Raw genomic sequence first — 20,591 nt, 5'->3', positions numbered from 1 at the left:
TAATAATTTCGGAAGTAGACTTCTAATGTAACTTATGTACTAGAGCCCGAGTTGGTTCAGTTGAAAGAAGATTTGACATTTCAAGTGGCTCCGATCATGAATTGATGCTGTTGGTGTCAAGCGACTGCGCAGAAAGAAAATTCCGTTGGTGAAAGTTGCTTGAAGTCGGGCCGGAGTGGAGGAGCATACATGGGAGCTTGAGTCTGACATGATGAAGGATGATCCTCACCTATTTACAGGTAATTTTCATTAAATTTTGAGGATAAAATTTGCAATTAGGTGGGTAGGATGTAAAACTTAGTTAAATAATGAATAATTAACTAATAAATTAATTATGAGAAAAAAGGGGTTAAGAAATTTAAAATTTCATAATTGAAAAAAATAAAAATATTTAGAATATGAATTAAAACATTAATCTTAAAGATTTTACCCCAAAATTAGGCCAACGGGCTAAAACGATTGAACTTGGCCCATGTTGGGCCCAAGCCCACATACATAAGCCATTAACTTAACAATTTCAGCACATTCCCTTAGTGTGTGTGAGAGATGGAACCGATAGAGAAGAGAAGGGGAAGAACATTGCCCTAAAACACTATTTATACACCCATTTAATTGCTCATAACTTCCAAATTATAGCTCTGATTAAAGACCCATTTGCGCTCATGCGTCGTACTCGTCGTGCTCTTCAATTCTATGTAACCATTATGGTAAGAAACTCGAAATTCTTGCCCCAGTCTCCTTTTCTCTTTCAATTTAGCTTTTTGGTTTGGGTGTTAAGAAAAAAATAAATTTTTTATGTTTAGGAGAGACTCAATCTTGAGTTCTAGCGGAGTTTTAACCCAAAGCTACGAGAAATAAGGTAAGAGAACATTTCCCCATTGTTTGCCCAAATTTGAGTTATGAATTTTGTGGAAATTTCATCATTAGATGGAGTATAGCTTGTTTAGATTTATTTTGGGGTGAAGCAGAGCTAGCCCGGTGAATTTTGGTGCGGAATTGATTCAAAGATCGTTTTGGTGTGAAGTTGGTAGAACTTGAACCAGTGGACGTTCCGGAGAAAGGTTTCTGAGGGTGAGACCGTTGTCAACGAAGGTACGTGTCTTGATTTCGGATAGGCATTGTGTAAAATTATGTGAAAACCTAGGTTAATTAACCCTATGTTAGCATTGAATGAAAATATTGATGATGGATTGTGATATAGTTGATTGTGTCTTTGGTTGGCTATGTATGATTATATGGATGTAAGGTTATAAATGAATGTTGTGATTAATATATTGATTGGTGTGGAATTGGGTTGGAGGCCGAGATAGGGTGAGATATCTCTTATATGGTAAGTCACGGTAAGTGATGGATTGCCACGATTGAATTTATTATTGGAAAAATGATGATTTGGTTGTGTGATTGAATTGTAATGTGATTATTGAAGGAAAACTTATGAAATTGGAATGAGTATATTAGAACTTGCTTGATTAGGGCTCAGTTTGGGTAAACAACTTAAATAAGCTCTTTTGGAAGAAGAGCTTAAAATATAACGACTTTTATTAATAGCCACTTATAAATAAGTTATTTTGTGTTTGGATTTTTAGTTATAGAAGTACTTATTTTAAAGTTGTAGCGTTTGGATAAATAACTCAAAAAATACAATTTTTTTACACAAGAAAATGGAAATTAAAATAACGATGATAACAAATACTTTTCAATATTGAATGTTGATTTTACATAATCTAATCACTAAGATTACAATCGTTTAGACAATTGATTCTTTATTTGCTCTCTTATTAGTTTCATTTTTTAGACAATTGGTTCTTGCCACCTAATATTATTAGAAATTGGTTCTTCTACTTCACCTTCACCCATAACGGTGTTCTTATATGTGGTGAATTGTAATAAAATTTTAATTCACAATAATTTTGATGGTAATGCCAAAGAAATTATTGTGTAGTTAGTGTTTGCTATTTTTTTGTGTATGATATGGTAGGTAAAAATAAAAAACAAATATAAAATGTGTGTCAATGTATATTTTGTTGCTGTTTTTTTTTTACTCCTATTAGCCTCCTCCTTTATTGGGATCAAGAACTTGTTATAAGTAACTATAAAAATAATAGCAAGCTATATTAAAATTAAATTACATGTAAAAAAGTAAAATTAAAATTGAGATTTCATACCACACACAATGTTAAATACAAATTTAATAATAAAAATAGAGTGATAAAATAATAAAAAATAACTGGAAGGAATATATGCAGTAGGTGGTTCAGATGGAACATTATTTTAAATGGTGGTGGAGGGTCAATACTTTCAGCAGATGAATCATTACGTGAAAATGATGGTGGAAGGCTAGTGCTTTTAACAAAGGGAACCTTGCTTGAAAATGGTGGTGGAGGGCTCGTATTTCCAGCAGAAACAGGAAACATTTTCACAGAGCTAAGAAGGAAAGCAAATCTTTTTTGTTTTGAAGTCAATTTTTTTAGGGATCGAGAGGGAGAAGTCATATATTTCTACTTCTTCAAAAAGCTGTGAATTAACTTTTCGGGAAGTTAAAAGCTTTTTTTTTTAAATGGTGCCAAACACGCGTATTGTGATTTTTTATAATTCAAAAGTAAAAAAAATAGCTTCTGCTATTTCCCAAACGGACTCTAGGTATAGAATGGATATAAGGTGATGAATGAGCATTGAAATGCATAGGAGTGGTTTTAGAATGGTTTGGAAATAAATTGAACTGAATTTTGGTGAAAGTGGGCAAATTGATGAAATTGGTAAAAACAGAATTTTGACCAACTTTGGCACACCATAACTTGGTGCTCGAAGCTTGGAATCGTACGAAATTGAATTATGAGATTACACAAAAAATCAAAATTTCTGGTATGCGTGCCCACGCACTATGGTGCATGTGCACAGCACAGAACGAACAATAATACTTGTGCATACGCACAACATGGAAATTTTGCGAGTCATGATACGCATGAGAGGATAGGTACACACGAGACTGGAAGTGCATTCTGATCTGTGCGTGCGCATAGCAATGTGCATACGCACAGATCCTGTTTTGTGAATAAACTCTATTTTTGATTGTTTGGCCTTTCTGGCAAGCTTGCAAACTTCTGTATCCCCTAATTAAAGTCCGACAACTTGTTTTTAGGTTTGGGAATGAGTGTGAACATATCATGTGCAAATCCTTCCTAACCTACCCATACAAATGTGAAACACATGTTAAAATCACATACTGCCATCACATTTGTGGTTGTGATCCCCTTTCTACCAATGTATGGGATTTTCTTTGTATTTGCCTAACAAAAATTTAGTGCATCACAAAATCAATTAATAAAAATAAAGAGTTTAATCTAATATATATAATAGTAGTCTCAAATGTACTAACCTTCAAGAGGAAGAGAAAAATGAAGATTTGATCTACGCACAATTTGATTGAAAATTTTAGTATCGTGTGCAAATCCCTCCCACCTACCCATACAAATATGAAACACATGTTAAAATTACATACTGCCATCACAGTTGTAGTTGTGATTCCATTTTTACTAATGTATGAAATTTTCATATCAGTAGGAAGAACAATAAGTATATGAATTCCATCTATTGCACCAATATAATTTTTAAAATATGGATAATATCTTTCATCATTTCTAATTTTCACTAGAGTATCTGTGAATTGTGGATCAATTCGTCGGATAATATGTTGAACAAGCTTGCAAACAGCATCCAATACACAATGAAATCGTCTAGAAATGGTTTTCCCTGAATGTTGGAATCTCTCTTCTGCATTACATATTGAACCTAATTGTCCAATGATATATAAAAATATACCTACTTGTTCATGAATTCCAATACCTTTTGTTGTCCTCGGATTGTAAGTATTTTATAAAACATCATAAAGATGAAGGAAGGCATGCTTTTTCATCCTAAATGATGGTAGCAATGAATAGGATGTACATTTAAAAGTTCATTTACCCAAATATTTTCTGTCAACTTTGAAGTTCTTTGTGGATTTTTCATAGCGTACTTTACAAAAAAAATAATCAACACAAGTTGCAATTGTTATTAAAGTCACCGTCTTCTTCTTATGTTTGGCTGTGACCTTTTGTTTGTTTTCAAATTCTTCATCTGACACATTTGTATTTGATATCAAACTTTCAATTGAGCTGTTAGATATCCTATTATACAAATATTTTAAACTAATATCAAATAATAAACACTAATCATACCTGTAAGAAAACCACAATCTTTAAATAAACACTAGTTCATATCTTAAATATAAAATAACAAATAACATAGAAAACAATAAAGAAACATAATCATGGAAAATATTTTTTGAACAATACATAAACATATTAAAGAGAGACATTCTAGCAAAAAAAACTTCAAGAATAAGCCACATCTGCTAAACTATGAGTCTTCAACCAACCAAGTTGTAAGGCAGAGTCTTCTAGTCCCATAAAAATCTCTCTATTTGACCTTTTTGCTATTAGTTTTGTAGCTATAGAGAATATATCACTTTCCACTTTTAGCTCAGGCAATTATTTGAGAGCAGTTAAACAAGTTGATATACTTGGTACGTTGTTTCTATGAGCTATTTTGTTGGCTTTTTCTTCTTCAAACACATTAATTATACGTTCTAGTTGAGTTGAAAGTTAAGAGGCTCTCGATCTTTTATCGCCCCTCCCAACATTTCTTCTCTTTTGTCTCATTGCACTAGGAGGTGTTGATTCATCATTTAACTCATCCTCTAAGCCTTCTTCCTCATCATCATTATCTCGTCATTATCTCTATCTTATAACTATCATTTATATCTTGAGAGGGTGCCCAGGCACCTACATCGGTAGCTACAACATCTTCAAAAAGGAACTTCATTTCATCAAGATGTTTTGGACATTCCTCTCTAAATTCTGCCACATCAGGATTTTTTTATGAGACGATAAAATAGCAATTAAGAATCTCTCTCAGTAAAATTGATATTTTTAAAATAGATTAAAAAAAATGTAACATATCTAGATCTTAGCATCTGACCAATCATCACTTGTTTGTATAATCTTCTTAATAGGAACCCAACTAAGACCGGTCTCCTTTCTTTTTAGTTTAGCCCATAGTCCCCACTCTCTTTTCATAGCCTCCCACTTGTTTTTAAATTGTTTATATTCATAACTCAAACCAGTCTATTTCAAGAATTTTGTTTTTAAATTTATCCAACCAGCTTTGTTAAAATGTGTTTCAGGTCTATTTCTAGTCACCATCTCTTCTTTAGATATTTTTATGAATATAATAGTATTTCGCTCATTCCAATCAGCTTTAAATTTTTTTTTCGAACTTGCCACTTTCATGAATTTGTTGAAGGAACATAAAAAAAATCAAACAAATATTTCGTACATAAAAAGATACACAAAAAATGGAGAGATTTTGCAAAATAATGGAATGACCCTGTTGAGAAAAAAATAGCAAGCTATATAAAAGCAAAACCACATGTGAAAAAAATAGAATTGAAATTGAGATTTCATATCACACACAATGTTAAATACAAATTTAATAATAAAAATAGAGTGGTAGAATAATAAAAAAATATCTGGAAGGGACATATGCAGCAGGTGGTTCGGATGGAACATTGTGTGAAAATGGTGGTGGAGGCACTACAACAAATAAGATTGAAAAACTGTTCCTAAAACTTTAGGCAACGGTTTTTGACCTGTGGTATATGCGGCCGTTGCCAATGCTCAAAGGCAACGGTAACAAGAAAACCGTTGCCTTAGTTACTGACATAGACAACGGTTTTGAAAGAATATTTTAAACAACGGTTTTGAACCGTTACTCAATAAGCAACGGTTTTAAACCATTCTCTTTCATGATGCAACGGTTTAAAACCATAACTAGATAGGCAACGGTTTTAAACTGTTGTAGCTTTATTATTCACAAAGCCAACGGTTTTAAAGTGTTACTGTTCGTGTCATTTTTTGGCAACGGTTTTAATACCATTGCCATTTTGTAGTCGTCTAAGACAACGGTTTTAAAGCGTTACCGTTGATGTCATTTTTTGGCAATAATTTTGATACCATTGCCATTTTCTAATCGTCTTTGACAACGGTTTTAACACCATTGCCTTATGTGACTTCTGACAACGGTTTTTTATAATATATAATTCTTCATTTACAATAGTTTTCTCATGAATGAAATTAGTTCCAACTTTTTTTTAATTTAGTGTCAATAAATAATCTAAATTATTTGAATCGAATTACTATAGAAAAAATAATTGAACATTTCCCATCAAAATTGACTTATAAAAATTGTCGTAAGATCCACAATCACATTATATCATCATTTTTCAAAATACAATAAATGTCTTTCTGCTTATACTTTTCAGTTTTCACAATCTAAGCAGGACTAATTAAGTCATGTAGTGTTATCTGTATGCTAATTCTCTAAATAATAACTAACTCTAGCACAGATGTTGAAATTGACATGGTTAATATTCTTGTATCTTAACATATTACAAATCATTCAAGCCAAAATTGAAGTTAATAAGGGATGAAACTTTCATGGAAAGAAGAACCAACATGTCAATTTTATACCATCTCCTTCTGAGGAACATAAAAGTCAGATAAGATAGAACATTGCACGTGGGCCAATATCCTTCATTGGCTTTGAAATTATTTACAACATCTACAAAATAAAAAATATATTTATCAATGATCAATTTGTGCCAAGATATATAAATAATTATTAAGCACTTATAGTTAAGCTACAAAATAACAAGTGGCTCTAGCAATCTGATGAACCCATGGAAATGAAAAATAAACAAATAAATAAATTATTGCTGGCAAATACTAAGACAGGAAGAAACTATATACACCACGTAACAGATTGCGCTGCATTTTTACATAAAATTAATACAAAGAAATTACAATGGAGTGAAGCTAACTTGAAGATACTCAAATATAGTGTTGAAAGAAAGCTTTAATAGGAGACCACTATCCACTACCTGCAATAGTATGATATTGTATTAAGGCTACACTTACTAACAAAGAGAAAATGGAATTAGATGAAAAAAAATAATGAAATGACAAAATCTTAGCTATAGATCATACAGCATGATGATCCACGATAGCAGTCTTCACTGCTTTAGAATAAACCTCACGAACTAAAGTATATAACAGCATTCAGCAAAATACAGAAATAAGAAGAAATGAAGTGGGCATGCAAAATAACATCATTACAAAATATCCAATTATCATTTTGAGTGGTCTTCATCTAAAGACAAGGTTAAAAAGCAAAGAAAATTGCATTATATGATGAAATTATATATATGATAGAATTTTGTCAGCCTTTAGTGATCAAGATAAAAATTAAGAATCATCTAGAGGAAGAAGAGGGAGAAAATCTTACAAGGCAGTTAATATCATTGTTTCATACAACTAATGACCTACATGATCAAGTCTTTTATTTAAGTTTATCACATTTTTTAGTGCAAATTCTAATGTGAAGCATTGCTAGTAGAGTTATTGGTATCACTTTATTTATATTCTTTTCCTTCCCTTTTTTAATGGTACAAGAAGAGGATGAAGCACAAACCAAAGACCTTGTATATTTAATCCTTCGATGGCCTCAAAGCAATCAAGTAAGGGATCATCAGGGATCTACAGAATGGCTAAAAAATTCCTCTGAACAAGAGTTACAGGTAGTAAGCAACAACACACAAAAAACAAACATAAAAGAAGGATAGACAGAAAAATTCACCTCCGATACAAGAAGATCACAGCATATCGCACCTTCAGAAAAGACCTACACTCAATATAATTAGCAACATAGTATTCATTCCCCTCCAAGAGATCACCAAACAAATATCCAAGAAAAAGTTTCATTGACAAGAACAAGAACAAGAGCAAGTGCAAGAACAAATACTCACTGGATGTGGCTCCCTTATGACCTGAACTAAAGTTGTCAACATAGCGAACGAACCGCTGCTCCAATGGAGCGGTGGTGCCACCATAGGTCACACAAACAATTCTCTTATTTATCCCATTTTCTGTGAAGGTGATGAGTGGATAATTTATACGCTTTTTGGCATTGTTTTTACATAGTTTTTAGTATAATTTAGTTAGTTTTTAGTATATTTTATTAATTTTTAAATAAAAATCACATTTCTGGACTTTACTATGAGTTTGTGTATTTTTCTGTGATTTTAGGTATTTTCTGGCTGAAATTGAGGGACTTGAGCAAAAATCATATTCAGAGGTTGAGGAAGGACTGCAGATGCTGTTGGATTCTGACCTCCCTTCACTCAAAGTGGATTTTCTGGAGCTACAGAACTTCAAATGGCACGCTCTTAATTGCGTTGGAAAGTAGACATCCAGAGCTTTCCAGAAATATATAATAGTCCATACTTTGCCCGAGTTTAGATGACGCAAATTGGCGTTCAACGCCAGTTCCATGTTGCATTCTGGATTGTTAAACGCCAGAAACAGGTTGCAAAGTGGAGTTAAACGCCAGAAACAGGTTACAAACTGGCGTTCAACTCCAAGAGAAGCCTCTACACGTGTAAAGCTCAATACTCAGCCCAAGCACACACCAAGTGGGCCCCATAAGTGGATTTCTGCATCATTTACTCATTTCTGTAAACCCTAGTAACTAGTTTAGTATAAATAGAACTTTTTACTATTGTATTTACATCTTTTGTTAGTCTTTGGATCTGATCTTTGATCAGTTTTATGCTATCTTAGACCTTTATGGAGGCTGGCCATTCGGCCATGCCTGGACCTTGTTCTTATGTATTTTTCAACGGTAGAGTTTCTACACACCATAGATTAAGGTGTGGAGCTCTGCTGTTCCTCATGATATTCCTGAGATCCGGAAAGTCTAAACCTTGTCTGTGGTATTCCGAGTAGGATCTGGGAAGGGATGGGTGTGACGAGCTTCAAACTCGCGAGTGCTGGGCGTAGTGACAGACGCAAAAGGATAGTAAATCCTATTCCAGTATGATCGAGAACCGACAGATGATTAGCCATGCAGTGATAGCGCATTGGACCATTTTCATAGAGAGGATGGGATGTAGCCATTGACAACGGTGATGCCCTACATACAGCTTGCCATTGACCATAGCTTGCTTCAAGCCAACAATCTCCGTGGGATCGACCCTTACTCACGTAAGGTTTATTACTTGGACGACCCAGTGCACTTGCTGGTTAGTTGTGCGAAGTTGTGACAAAGTGTGATTCACGTTTGAGAGCACCAAGTCTTTGGCGCCATTGTTGAGGATCACAATTTTGTGAACCAAGTTTTTGGCGCCGTTGCCGGGGATTGTTCGAGTTTGGACAACTGACGATTCATCTTGTTGCTCAGATTAGTTAATTTTATTTTAATTTTAAGTTTTTGTTTTTATTCTTTTTATTTTTGAAAATTTTTCAAAAAAAATATATTTCCAAAAAAATTTCAAAAAAAAAATAAATTATTCAATGGCTTCAGAATTTTAAAAAAAAGAATTCTAGAGTTTCATGAAGCATGTTGAAGCCTGGCTGGCTATAAAGCCATGTCTAATTCATTTGGACTGGGGCTTCCACTTATCAGCATAGAATGAAGTTGGATGAAGTATCAGCTGTTGTATGTCTGATTTGTATCTGCTAAAGCTTGGCTGGCCATTGGCCATGTCTAGTGTTTTGGACCGGAGCTTTCACTGAAAGCTTGGCTGGCTAGTAAGCCATGTCTAATTCTTGGACTGGAGCTTTAGACTAACAGTGCAAGATTCCTGGAATTCCTATTAAAAATTTTGAAATCCTTATTTTTCCTTTTCCAATTAAATTTTCGAAAAATATAAAAAAATTTAATAAAATCATAAAACCAAAAATAATTTTGTGTTTCTTGTTTGAGTCTTGTGTCACATTGTAAGTTTGGTGTCAATTGCATATTTTTCAAACTTTCTTGCATTTTTCGAAAATCCATGCATTGCATTCTTCATGATCTTCAAGTTGTTCTTGGTAAGTCTTCTTGTTTGATCTTTAAAATTTCTTGTTTTGTGTCTTTTCTTGTTTCTCATATGCATATTTGAATTATCAATGTCTCAACATTGAAAATTTCTAAGTTTGGTGTCTTGCATGTTTTTCTTTTCTTAAAAGTTTTCAAAAATAAGTTCTTGGTGTTCATCTTGACATTCAAAGTGTTCTTGGCGTTCATCTTGACATTCATAGTGTTCTTGCATGCATCATTTGTTTTGATCCAAAATTTTCATGCATTACATCAATTTTATGTTTTTTCTCTTTCCTCATTAAAAATTCAAAAATCAAAAAAATATATTTCCTTTTTTCTCTCATAAATTTTCGAAAATTTGAGTTGACTTTTTCAAAACTTTTTAAAATTTAGTTGTTTCTTATGAGTCAAGTCAAATTTTCAATTTAAAAATTCTATCTTTTTCAAATCTTTTTCAAAAATCAAATCTTTTTCATTTTTTCTTATATGATTTTCGAAAATTTCAAAGTGATTTTCAAAAATCTTTTTCTTATCTTGTTCATAATTTCAAAATCTTTACTAACCATTAATGTGATTGATTCAAAAATTTTAAGTTTGTTACTTGCCTAGTAAGAAAGGTTCAATCTTTAAACTCTAGAATCATATCTTTTTAGTTTCTTGTTAGTCAAGTAATCAACTTTGATTTCAAAAATCAAATCTTTTTAAATTTCTTTTTCAAATCTTTTTCAAAATAAGTTTCAATCACATCTCTTTCAAAAATCAAATTCAAAATCTTTTCTAACTTCTTATCTTTTCAAAAATTGATTTTCAAATCTTTTTCAATTAACTACTTGACTTTTTGTTTGATTTTAAAAGTTTACTATTTGATTCTTATCTTTTTCAAAACTACCTAACTAACTCTCTCTCTCTAATTTTCGAAAATCACCTTCCTCTTTTCCAAAATTCCTTTTTAATTAACTATTTGTTTTAAATTTTAATTTAATTTAATTTAATTTTTCTTTTTTTAATTTTTGAATTCTAACCTTAATTTTAAATTAAAAACAAAAATATTTTTTTTTAATTTATTTAATTTTCGAATTCTTCTCTCTTACCTCCTTCTAATTTAATTATTTATTTACTAACACTTCTCTTCACTCAAGAATTCGAACTCACTCTTCCCCTCTGTGTTTGGATTCTTATCTTTTCCTTCTTCTATTCTTTTTTTCTTCTACTCACATAAAGGAATCTCTATACTGTGACATAAAGTATTCCATATTTTCTTTTGTGTTCTCTTATTTTTCATATGAGCAGGAACAAGGATAAGAACCTTCTTGTTGAGGCTGATCCTGAACCTGAAAGAACTCTGAAGAGGAAGCTAAGGGAAGCTAAAGCACAACTCTCTGGAGAAAATCTGACAGAAATTTTTGAAAAAGAAAGAGACATGGACGAAAATAATAACAATGCAAGGAAGATGCTTGGTGACTTTACTGCACCAAATTCTAATTTACATGGAAGAAGCATCTCAATCCCTGCCGTTGGAGCAAACAATTTTGAGCTGAAACCTCAATTAGTTTCTCTGATGCAACAGAACTGCAAGTTTCATGGACTTCCATCAGAAGATCCTTTTCAATTCTTAACAGAATTCTTGCAGATCTGTGATACTGTTAAGACCAATGGGGTTGATCCCGAGGTCTACAGGCTTATGCTTTTCCCGTTTGCTATAAGAGATAGAGCTAGAATATGGTTGGACTCTCAACCTAAGGATAGCCTGAACTCTTGGGATAAGCTGGTCACGACTTTCTTAGCCAAGTTCTTTCCTCCTCAAAAGCTTAGTAAGCTTAGAGTGGATGTTCAAACTTTCAGACAGAAAGAAGGTGAATCCCTCTATGAAGCTTGGGAGAGATATAAGCAACTGACCAAAAAGTGTCCTTCTGACATACTTTCAGAATGGACCATCCTGGATATATTCTATGATGGTCTGTCTGAATTATCAAAGATGTCATTGGACCATTCTGCAGGTGGATCCATTCACCTAAAGAAAACGCCTGCAGAAGCTCAAGAACTCATTGACATGGTTGTAAATAACCAGTTCATGTACACTTCTGAAAGGAATCCTGTAAGTAATGGGATACCTATGAGGAAGGGAGTTCTTGAAATTGATACTCTGAATGCCATATTGGCTCGGAATAAAATATTGACTCAGCAAGTCAATATGATCTCTCAGAGTCTGAATGGATTGAAGGAATCATCCAACAGTACTAAAGAGGCATCTTCTGAATAAGAAGCTTATGATCCTGAGAACCCTGCAATAGCAGAGGTGAATTACATGGGTGAACCCTATGGAAACACCTATAATCCCCTCATGGAGAAATCATCCAAATTTCTCATGGAAGGATCCACAAAAGCCTCAACAAGGCTTTAATAATGGTGGAAGAAATAGGTTTAGCAATAGCAAACCTTTTCCATCATCCACTCAGTAACTGATAGAGAATTCTGAGTTTAGCAAATATAGTCTCTGATCTATCTAAGGCCACTATGAGTTTCATGAATGAAACAAGGTCCTCCATTAGAAATTTAGAGGCACAAGTGGGCCAGCTGAGTAAAAGGGTCACTGAAACTCCTCCTAGTACTCTCCCAAGCAATACAGAAGAAAATCTAAAGAGAGAGTGCAAGGCCATTGATTTGACCATCATGGCCGAACCTACAAGGGAGGAGGAGGACGTGAATCCTAGTGAGGAAGACCTCCTGGGACATTTAATGACCAATAAGGAGTTTCCCATTGAGGAACCAAAGGAATCTAAGGCTCATCTAGACACCATAGAGATTCCATTGAACCTCCTTCTGCCCTTCATGAGCTCTGATGAGTATTCTTCTTCTGAAGAGAATGAAAACGTTACTGAAGAGCAAGTTACTAAGGACCTTGGTGCAATCATGAATCTGAATGCCAAATTATTTGGTAATGAGACTTGGGAAGATGAACCTCCCTTGCTCACCAATGAACTGAATGCATTGGATAGGCAGAAATTACCTCAAAAGAAACAGGATCCTGGTAAATTCCTAATTCCCTGTAACATAGGCACCATGACCTTTGAGAAAGCTCTGTGTGACCTGGGGTCAGGAATAAACTTAATTCCACTCTCTGTAATGGAGAAACTTGGGATCTTTGAGATGCAAGCTGCCAAAATCTCATTAGAGATGGCAGACAACTCAAAAAAACAGGCTTATGGACTAGTAGAGGACATGTTAGTAAAGGTTGAAGGCCTTTACATCCCTGCTGATTTCATAATCCTAGACACTGGGAAGGATGAGGATGAATCCATCATCCTTGGAAGACCCTTCCTAGCCACAGCAAGAGCTGTGATTGATGTGGACAGAGGAGAGTTGGTCCTTCAACTGAATGAGGACAACCTTGTGTTTAAAACTCAAGGATCTCCTTCTGCAACCATGGAGAGGAAGCATGAAAAGCTTCTCTCACTGCAGAGTCAACCAAAGCCCCCACAGTCAAACTCTAAGTTTGGTTTTGGGAGGTTCCAACCTTGCTCTGATTATCTGTAAGGCTCCATGAGAGCTCACTGTCAAGCTACTAACATTAAAGAAGCGCTTGTTGGGAGGCAACCCAATGTTATTTAATTATATCTATTTTATTTTTATTTTTATTTCGTGTTTTATTAGGTTGATGATCATGTGGAGTCACAAAAACTACTGAAAAATCAAAAACGGAATGAAAAATAGCATTAAAAATAGCACACCCTGGAGGAGGAGCATTCTGGCGTTTAAACACCAGAAACAAGCATCTGTCTGGCGTTTAACGCCAGAAACAAGCACCAAGCTGGCGTTTAACGCCAGAAGCAAGCATCTACCTGGCGTTAAACGCCAGAAATAGGCTACATTTGGGCGTTTAACGCCAGAAACAAGCAGCAGTCTGGCGTTAAACGCCAGGATTGCACAGCAAGGGCGTTCTACACGCCTAATTGGAGCAGGGATGTTAAGTCCTTGGCCCCACTAGATCTGTGGATCCCACAGGATTCCCACAAGATCTGTAGACCCCACAGGATCCCCACCACTTCTTCTCTCCTCTTCACACCTTTTCATAACTCTCTTCCCCAAATAACCTCCACCAATCACCTCCATTACTCCTGCAAAACTATCATACAACCCACCTACACCCACCCACTCAAATTCAAACCATCACTCCTTCCGTTTCACACATCATAACCACCTAAAACCCCTTTGACCGAACCATACACCTCTCTTCCTCTCCTCCATTTTTCTTCTTCTTCTCCCTCCGTCTTTCTTCTTTTGCTCGGGGACGAGCAAACATTCTAAGTTTGGTGTGGTAAAAGCTTCCATCTCTGAGTCATGGGAGATGGAGAGATTCATCTCAAAAGCTCATCACTAAGAAAAAGATGGAGCAAACAAGAGATCATGGACCTCAACAAGAGCATGAGGAATTCCCTTATCATGAAATCCCTGAGATACCTCAGGGGATGCACTTCCCTCCACAAAACTATTGGGAGCAAATCAACACGTCCCTAGGAGAATTAAGTTCCAACATGGGACAACTAAGGATGGAGCACCAAGAGCACTCCATCATCCTCCATGAGATTAGAGAATATCAAAGAGCTATGAGGGAGGAGCAACAAAGACAAGGAAGAGACATAGAGGAGCTCAAGAGCACCATTGGTTCTTCAAGAAGAGGAAGACGCCACCCTCACTAAGGTGGACTCATTCCTTAATCTCCTTGTCTACTTATTTTCTGTTTTCGGTTTTTATGCTTATCATGTTTGTCTATGTTTGTGTCTTTACTAGATGATCATTAGTGTTTAAGTGTCTATGTCTTAAAACTATGAATGTCCTATGAATCCATCACCTCTCTTAAATGAAAAATGTTTTAATTACAAAAGAACAAAAAGTACATGGTTTTGAATTCATCCTTGAAATTAGTTTAATTATTTTGATGTGGTGACAATACTTTTTGTTTTCTGAATGAATGCTTGAACAGTGCATATATCTTTTGAATTTGTGGTTTATGAATGTTAAATATGTTGGCTCTTGAAAGAATAATGAAAAAGGAGAAATGTTATTTGATAATCTGAAAAATCATAAAATTAATTCTTGAAGCAAGAAAAAGCAGTGAAGAACAAAGCTTGCAAGAAAAGAAAAATGGCAAAAAAAAAAAAGAAAAAAAAAGTAAGCAGAAAAAGCCAAAAGCTCTTTAAAGCAAAAGGCAAGAGAAAAAAGCCAATAGCCCTTAAAACCAAAAGGCAAGGGTAATAAAAAAGATCCAAGGCTTTGAGCATCAGTGGATAGGAGGGCCTAAAGGAATAAAATCATGGCCTAAGCGGCTAAACCAAGCTGTCCCTAACCATGTGCTTATGGTGTGAAAGTGTCAAGTGAAAACTTGAGACTGAGCGGTTAAAGTCAAGGTCCAAAGCAAAAATAGAGTGTGCTTAAGAACCCTGGACACCTCTAATTGGGGACTTTAGCAAAGCTAAGTCACAATCTGAAAAGGTTCACCCAGTTATGTGTCTGTGGCATTTATGTATCCGGTGGTAATACTGAAAAACAAAGTGCTTAGGACCACGGCCAAGACTCATTAAGTAACTGTGTTCAAGAATCAACATACTGAACTAGGAGAATCAATAACACTATCTGAATTCTAAGTTCCTATAGATGCCAATCATTCTGAACTTCAATGGATAAAGTGAGATGCCAAAACTATTCAAGAGGCAAAAAGCTACTAGTCCCGTTCATCTTATTGGAGCTAAGTTTCATTGATATTTGAATTTATAGTATATTCTCTTCTTTTTATCCTATTTGATTTTCAGTTGCTTGGGGACAAGCAACAATTTAAGTTTGGTGTTGTGATGAGCGGATAATTTATACGCTTTTTGGCATTGTTTTTACATAGTTTTTAGTATAATTTAGTTAGTTTTTAGTATATTTTTATTAGTTTTTAAATAAAAATCACATTTCTGGACTTTACTATGAGTTTTTGTGTTTTTCTATGATTTCAGGTATTTTCTGGCTGAAATTGAGGGACTTGAGCAAAAATCAGATTCAGAGGTTGAGGAAAGACTGCAGATGCTGTTGGATTCTGACCTCCCTGTACTCAAAGTGGATTTTCTGGAGCTACAAAACTTCAAATGGTGCGCTCTCAATTGCTTTGGAAAGTAGACATCTAGGGCTTTCCAGAAATATATAATAGTCCATACTTTGCCCGAGTTTAGACGACGCAAACTGGTGTTCAACGCCAGTTCCATGTTGCATTCTGGAGTTAAACGCCATAAACAGGTTGCAAAGTGGAGTTAAATGCCAGAAACAGGTTACAAACTGGCGTTCAACTCCAAAAGAAGTCTCTACACGTGTAAAGCTCAATACTCAGCCCAAGCACACACCAAGTGGGCCCCAAAAGTGGATTTCTGCGTCATTTACTCATTTCTGTAAACCCTAGTAACTAGTTTAGTATAAATAGAACTTTTTACTATTGTATTTACATCTTTTGTTAGTCTTTGGATCTGATCTTTAATCAGTTTTATGCTATCTTAGACCTTTATGGAGGCTGGCCATGGACCTTGTTCTTATGTATTTTTCAACGGTAGAGTTTCTACACACCATAGATTAAGGTGTGGAGCTCTGCTGTTCCTCATGAATTAATGCAAAGTACTATTGTTTTTCTATTCAATTCAAGCTTATTCCTATTCTAAGATATTCATTCAGACCCAAGAACATGATGAATGTGATGATTATGTGATGCTCATCACCATTCTCACCTATGAACGCGTGCCTGACAACCACTTCCGTTCTACATGAAGATGAGATAGAATGAGTATCTCTTAGATATCTAATACAGGGGACCGAGTCCGAGATATTAGAGATATTAGAGTATAAGTTAGAACCCATGGACGGACATTCCTGAGATTCGGAAAGTCTAAACCTTGTCTGTGGTATTCCGAGTAGGATCCGAGAAGGGATGGCTGTGACGAGCTTCAAACTTGCGAGTGCTGGGCGTAGTGACAGTGTGATTCACGTTTGAGAGCACCAAGTCTTTGGCGCCATTGTTGAGGATCACAATTTCGTGCACCAGAAGGCAAGAACAACAACAAAAATCCACCCCACATTATGCAGGGCAAGCATAAAAACTATTTTAAAACTCAGATTTCAAGATAACAATTCAGTAATCAAACTTCAATATAATCCATCAAGCAAACCAACTTATAACAACCAATTCAGCATAATCAAATACAATTAGGATTTTCTGCAATTCCAAACAATCAAAAAAATCGGTAACAGCCACAGCCTCAAACCAAAATCAAAACTAATTCCGATCATAACTCAGAGTAATCACCCTTCACAACTGCATCTAATTCCAAACATAACTCAAAATAATCACAATAGCTAACCCTTATCAAACACATTTCAAGTCATTCACATCAATTAAATTATTCTTAACCACTATTAACCATTTACAATTATCCAATTAACTTTGTAGGCATTCTAAAATTAAAACTATTAAACTTTAAAAATAAATCCCTACCTCAGAGTGTCGAACTAGCAGGAATTAATTGCGACAAACCCCTCTTTCTTAATCCATGGCAACAACAGCAACATTTCCGATCACTTTCCAGCAGTAGCAGTGGCACCGGAGCAGGGAAAAGGCAGGGCAGTTCGGACCAACGGCTCCAGCAACCTCCTCTGGCGAGTTTTGTCCCTTTCTCCATCGCTGTTTTGTATCGCAGTGAACCATTAATAGCAGAGGCCTCGATTGGTACCAGTGGCGAGTTCCAACAGTTGAGGATTGAATGAAGTTACAGCGGCAAGGATGACGGCCATGACAACAGCAGCAACCCCCTTTATGTGCTGACGGCAACAGAAGCTTCGCTGGCGGTGAGTGTGGTAGATTGGAAGAATATGGTGGTATTGGCGGCTCAGGGGAAGGCAGAACGGTGACAGCGATCATGGCTCCAGTGAAGGTGACGGCTTCTTCTACTCCTCGTCGCGGTCCTTGGCTCGCGTCTCCCTCATCTCCATCTGGGGCTTCCCTCAGTGATGCAGAACTGACGGCGGCTCAGACGGCAGCGGTGACCTTGAAGCACGACGACGACGAGGCGTTGGCGGCGGGACAGCTACGTCGCAGCCTCTGTCTCCCTCTCACGCATGTCGTTCTCTTCCTCACATCCGACTCTCTCTCGGTCACCCCTTTACCTTCACCTGACGATGACAACGACGACCGCAGAACCCTTCCCGGTGCCATCCCCTCTCTCGCTTCTCCTTCCTCTTCTTCTCCATTTCCCCCTCGAGCTCCCCCTATTTCTCGTTTCTTCCCTTTTCTTTCCTTCTGTGTGTGTACGTTGTGTTTGATTTAGGGCACAAATTGGGAAATTTGGGATATTAGGTTTAAATTAAGAATTTTTAGGATTAAGAAAAAATATATACAAGTAATATAATGATTTTTATAAAATATTTAAAATCAAATAACAATTTAGGATTTGAATATAGTTGTAAAACCGTTCTTTAAAATAGTCAAACAGAACGGTTTTATTTTGTTACTATAGCGTAATGAAAAATTGAACTTCAACAGCAACACTGTAAAAATCGTTGTCTAAGACCATCTAATAGAACAATTTTAAAGTGTAGCATTTTGGCAACGATTTTATGCGTTTCTTTTGTATAATTATTTAAATAACAATAAAAAACCGTTGCTTAAATACAAATCATGGTAACGGTTATAAAACCGTTCTTTAAAATAGTCAAAGAGAACGGTTTTAATTTGTTGCTATAAAATAATAAAAAATTGAATTCAACAGTAACACTAAAAAACCGTTGCCTAAACCTATCTAAGAGAACGGTTTTAAGGCGTTACAAAATTTAGCGTTGCTAAAGGCCATATTTGTTGTAGTGAGGGTCAGTACTTCCAGCAGGTGAAACGTTGCATGAAAATAGTGGTAGAGAGCTAGTACTTCCAGCAGATAAAATATTGCATGAAAATGGTGGAAGGCCAGTACTTGGACCATTGCATAAAAATGGTGGTGGAGAGCCAATATTTTCAGCAGAAATAGGAAACATTTTTTCTCAGAGTCAAGAATGAAAGTAGCATAGTATTGGTATCTTTTGTTAATGGGAATGATAAAATAACTTCTGAGATTTCTACTTCTTCAAAAGCTCTCAATTAACTTCTCGGGAAGTTAAAAACGTTTCTAAAAAATTGTGCCAAACACGCGTAACATAACTTTTCATAATCCAAAAGTAAGGAAAAAAATAGCTTTTGCTACTTTCCAAACGGGCTCTAATTCTTAAAAGTTTAAGCATAAGACTTTAATAAACAAGTTTTTATATCAAAATAATAAAGCTATTACCTTTTTATTACTAATATTAGGTTACTCATAATATAATTATCATCTTTTTGTTAAAAATACTATTTTATATAAATAATATAACAGAAGAGTAAAACAATAATCTTTCCTGAAAATTTTAGAAAGACAAAGCTAATCTTAGAACCTTTGGATCCTCCTCATAAAACATATAGAAAAAGGTATGCGAGAAGACAAAAGAGTATGTAAGACATTGAAAGAGGTGAAATATAAGGAAGAGTTTTGAATAAGGAAAAAGGGATTTTTGCTCTGATCGATTATATAAAGAAAACTAAATAATTTGAAAGAATATTTGTCATAAAAAGTAGAGAAAGGAGACTGAAATAATATTTTACAGAATTGATATGAAAAAACAAATGACTGAGAATGAGACTGGCTAAGAATAACTGAGAACTAGAAATTGAGAAAGATATAGAAATTAGTAAATGAGAACTAAATGATTGAAGGTTCACCCGGCGAGGGTTTTATCTCGCTTGCCCAGTACTTATTGATTATTTGAACTCGAAAAAAATCCACGTACTGATTGATTGTTGAACTCGAAAAATCCACGTGTTGATTGATTGTTGAACTCGGGGATGCCCACGTACTGTTGATTTCTGGTTCCCATTGTGCATAAACTATGGCATCTAGCTTTGCAATGATTACCGGTAGTCATGTACTGATGGTGTTCTTAACCACATCGACACATATGCACGTACATTGCGTAATGGAAAGCCATATATGGGACTTGTTCCCAAGTAATGTCGAGTTGTGGGATGTAAATCAATACATGAGCTCATGGCCTGCATAAGACAGACATGCACCATACTTGTTTGCACATATTGTAACACCCTAACTACCAAAGCTCACGCTTCCGGCTGCGCCACTCTGATAGATCGGACATTACGACGACACTTATACTATTTAATACTGAAATATGAGCCTGTTTAAAACTTTAAGTCGCAATACCGATCCAAAAATACTTTCATCCGATATCATACATCCATAAATACCATACAACTTACAAAACTCATAAAGAGTACATCCATATATATATACATACATATATATAAGTAATATTACAACCATAATCCAATACAATTCCTATCCCTCTTACAAATTATATCAAGATAAAGGTGAGGGTACAATAAACCATAGCTAAAACAATACAGAGCATCACAACAACAATTAAATAAGCTCTTCGTAACTTCTGCGCCCATATCCTGAAAGGGAAAAAATGTAGGGGGGTGAGAACATCATCCACGAAAAGGATCTCAGTAGAGGGTTTTTGGGAATTACTGTAAT

The 20,591-nt window shown here is 35.2% G+C and overlaps 1 pseudogene; it reads right to left on the bottom strand.

The window, feature by feature from the left end:
* LOC110266933 lies at nt 4,212–17,769 on the bottom strand (annotated as a pseudogene).

Source organism: Arachis ipaensis, chromosome B09, assembly GCF_000816755.2.
Source record: "Arachis ipaensis cultivar K30076 chromosome B09, Araip1.1, whole genome shotgun sequence".
NCBI lineage: Eukaryota > Viridiplantae > Streptophyta > Magnoliopsida > Fabales > Fabaceae > Arachis > Arachis ipaensis.
The sequence above is the reverse complement of the archived record's forward strand: the minus strand, read 5'-3'. Positions and strand labels throughout refer to the sequence as shown.